Source organism: Pinus tabuliformis, chromosome 7 (assembly GCF_031772625.1).
Source record: "Pinus tabuliformis cultivar Carrire ecotype Pingquan chromosome 7, CPIR1, whole genome shotgun sequence".
NCBI classification, from domain to species: Eukaryota; Viridiplantae; Streptophyta; class Pinopsida; order Pinales; family Pinaceae; genus Pinus; species Pinus tabuliformis.
In genome coordinates, this window is record NC_142293.1 from 670,912,977 (window position 1) to 670,917,096 (window position 4,120).

The window sequence follows — 4,120 nt, forward strand, 5'->3', positions numbered from 1 at the left end:
AGAGAATAGTACCCTCTTGATATCCCCAATCTAACATCTTTCCTATCATGTCGTGGAAGTAGTAAACAATATTCATCCGAATATGTCGTGGAAGTAGTAAACAATATTCATCTGAATATGTCGTGGAAGTAGTAAACAATATTCATCTGAATAATCAGGTCAGAATGTAAGGAATGTCACCTCTGGAAAACTGATTCACGTTTTCAAATCATGAAATATAGCTGAAGGTATGCAATGTGTTGCAAGAATATCAGGAGTTTCTTCTTTCGATATTTTAGTTTTTTTTTTTTTATTGCCAAAAAAATAATCTGTTGATACTCCAGGTCAAATCTTAGATATTCATCCTCACAGTTTTCCATCCTTGTCTGCATCCACCTCATTAAAAATGTTGTTCACCACATCTATGTCATCTGGACCAAAGTCATCAGCTAAGGCTTCTCTAAACTCCTTGATTTCAATGTAACCACTGCCATCTTTGTCAAAGTACAAAAATGCCTTACGCAAGTATTCATCATTGTCTATGCTCTGCATATGAAGCGAAGCCGCAACAAATTCTCGATAATCTAGCGGGCCATTTCCATCAGCATCCGCAGCCTCCATTAATGTCTTCACTTCTGATTCATCCATATGGGAACCGAGCTTATGAAGACCTGCTTTCAGCTTTTCATATGATATTGTACCACTGTTATCAATGTCCATCATCTTGAACATATCTTTAATGCCTTTGGTTTCTTCCACAAATAAATGGTCAGCAATAACCCTTAAAGCTTTCTTTTTGAACTTATTCGTCATAGAAAATTGTTTAAGCCTAGTCTTCACAACATCATCGAGGGGAGCATTTGGAGCCTTTTTCGCATTCTGTAACCAAGGATGCTCAAGTACTTGTTGAGATGTCAATCATAGCTTTGGATCAAGATCCAGCATCTGGCATACAAGACCTTTTGCAGCTTCAGAAATTTTGGCCATGGCTCTCTTTTGAAGTCTACAAAACCACGAAGAATCGCCTGAGCAACTTCTTGATCTGATTCAGCCCAAAATGGTGGCACGCCACACAATAAAATACACAGGATAACACCAGCACCCCACACGTCGATCTCAGGTCCATAATTACGCTTCAAAACCTCTGGTGCCATATAGTATGGACTACCAACGATTTCAGAAAAGCGATCCCCAGGTTTGAAGAATACAAATAATCCAAAATCAATGGCCTTAAGAGGTGAATTCTCCTTTTGTTCGCAAAGAGGAAATTCTCTGACTTAAGGTCCCTATGGATCCACCATGTCTACAAGATGCTTGAGATTTTTTTTACATGCACTCCATTGGAAGCCAAGACCTGTGTATTTACAATATCCTCATAACCAATATTTATATCTGCAACCAAAACCTGAGAAATCACCACCAACACTTTTGGAGGGGACAAAACCACCATGTGAGAACCCACGTTTTAGATCCTGTGCACTCTTTTTCTTTCAGCATATTGAGTCTGTGCATTCCTCTTGCATACAATTCGTTAAAAAGGGAAAAGCATTCATGTATATACTTTACTTTCCACGGGGAGACAACCCACTTGAAGGATTGTGGCGAAGAAACGTTAGATCTATTTTAATCTACAGTTTTCTCATGCTCTGTCTTCTTTCATGGAGCTTGAAGGCTGACTTCCAAGAACCCACTTCAACTCCAGGCTTTGAAATATCCAGGCCTTGCTTGAAGTAGAGATCCACCCCTGCACTCATACTCCTTTGGGATTTTACCTGCCATGTTGTTGCTCTCGTCATACTTATCATAGATTTTCTAGAGTTTTTGTTATGAATGAGCCGAACAATCAATAACATCTTCTTCATTCATATCCATACAGAGAGTTGAAAGTTATATTAGCTCAATAGTTCTTCATCCACGCTCGAATCCGATACCAATTGAGGTAACCAAGGCTTTCGTTTCTTTGTCATTTCCAGTGTTAAGTCAACTCTATACGCTTATAACGCGAAAATTAATTGAAATGAGAGAAGCCATGGCACCTGAATATATTTCACTGAATGTCAAACTCTGAGTTCCATTCCACGTTGATACCCCTTAGAGCCAACATTCATTGGATTATCAGTACGCATGAGCTAACCCATGATACTGTAGACATAGCCCTGTTTCCATGCCCCTGTTCCACTCGATTACCATAACCTTGTTATTAAAGAACTCTGCACTTTGCCAAATTTCCTCTACATGAACAGTAGGAAGACTCAAGCCGCAGTCTTTCCCAATATAGACAACCCACAACAGTGCTGGCAGACACTCAGCAATGGTTTTTAAGAGATTGTAAGTATCAGACCGTCTTCCTTCTGTAAAAGCATTTTCCTTTGTGATCAACTCACTAAGAGGCTGGATCAATTTGGTCAAACCTTCAATATTGGGTTGCTTACATTTGCTGAAATGAAGCATAACACTCTTTTCTATGGCCAGAGCCTCTCTGAGCAGATTGGTGGGTGCAAGGACTCGATCCCCAATTTTCTCTGTTGCGGCCAACACTCGCCCAAATGATGTCTGAACCAATGCATCATATTCCAATATTTTTAAATCATCGAATGACGGTGAGATATTCTGAGACACTGAGGACGATTGACGAATCAACTAGGCAGAGATGTGAATAATCTGCATATAACAGGGGTTGAGCTCTGTCCTCTTCCTCTCCCTTCATGGGCTAAATACGTGATTGTGTTACAAATCCAGGGACCAACAAAGGCAATGTCAGGCATTGCGGGAATCAAGTATCTTGGAGAAATGCGAAGTAATTACTGATGCAGGACTTACAGCACTCGGGAAAGGTCTACCCAATTTGCATTCCTTGGATATTTTGCACTACAAAAAAAAATTATGGATAAAGGAATACAACCCCTTGCTGAGGGCTATCCAAATTAATCAACTTTGTGACTTGATGGCTGCAAATTTGTGACAGATGGGTCTTTGCAAGCATTATCTAAGAACTACACAAAACTGGAGGAGTTGGGTTTGCAGAGATGCATCAATATTATTGACAATGGCCTTTCAACACTAGCTCAAGGATGTCGTTCTATACAGATTCTAGAAATGAACAAGTGTGTTAAAGTTGGGGACATTGGAGTAATGAAAATTGCAGAGACTTGTCCTCATTTGAAAATCTTCAATCTGTCAGATTGCTTGAAAATTGGAAATAAGGCAGTTATGTCCTTAGCAGAAGGGTGTAAAAGGCTTGAGGTGCTGATGATTGGAGGGTGCAGACTCGTATCAGATGAAGCCATTCAGGCACTTGCTTATGTTTGTGGTCCGAGCCTAAGAATTCTACAATTAGAATGGTGTCTGAATATTTCCAATGACTCAATACACTTGGTCCTTTCTCTCTGCCCATAGCTAGAAAATCTCAACATAGCATGCTGTGACAAAGTAACTGACCATGCATTTATATGTTTAGGGAATGGTGGATGTGGATCCCATTTGAAGGATTTGAGGACCAGCAACTGTCCTGGAATCTCTGTTGTAGGGATTGCTTTAGTCGCAAAATTTTGCTTCTCATTGCAGCGCCTGGATGTTCGATCCTGTGCCCAAATCACTGAAGAGACTGTCAATGGAGCTGGCATTCATTTTTTTTATCACTGTAAATTAATATACTATGGCACTATATCTAAGCATGCTTTGTCAAGTGAGATGGTGTATCACCTGTTCATTTCAAAAGGCTTAAAAAAGGGTCATTCAACAGACGAGCAATTTTCTAAGACCTTAATGGGAACACATAGGTTTCTTTATTAAACCGAGTGGTAGAATGTGTGCAGCTGCTCATCTAAAACAAAGCCTAGAATGCAATGTATCCCTCTTCTAATGGGATAACACTTTCTGAAATGATTTGGGAACTTAGATGCCCACTCATATAATTTATCTATCATGGATGTCTGTAAGGAATCTATGCTGAAAAAAGGCGGGGCACTCCATCGTGGAGAGGGAAGGAAATTTCTTGTCTTCCACGTGTGTGATCTCTTTGCACCGCCATCGATATTAATTGTTTTCGGGGCATGTATAGTTTTTGCCACGTTGAGATCTGTTTCACTATTTCTTAGAAGTATTGTTAGGATCGGTGGGTACTGAATAATGCCATGGTTTA

General features: G+C 39.9%; 2 pseudogenes; one reads left to right on the forward strand and one right to left on the reverse strand.

The window, feature by feature from the left end:
- Positions 1-345: 345 nt before the first annotated feature.
- On the reverse strand, positions 346-1,775 carry LOC149249243 (calcium-dependent protein kinase 3 pseudogene; annotated as a pseudogene).
- Positions 1,776-2,290: 515 nt separating this feature from the next.
- On the forward strand, positions 2,291-3,771 carry LOC149249244 (uncharacterized; annotated as a pseudogene).
- Positions 3,772-4,120: the final 349 nt, after the last annotated feature.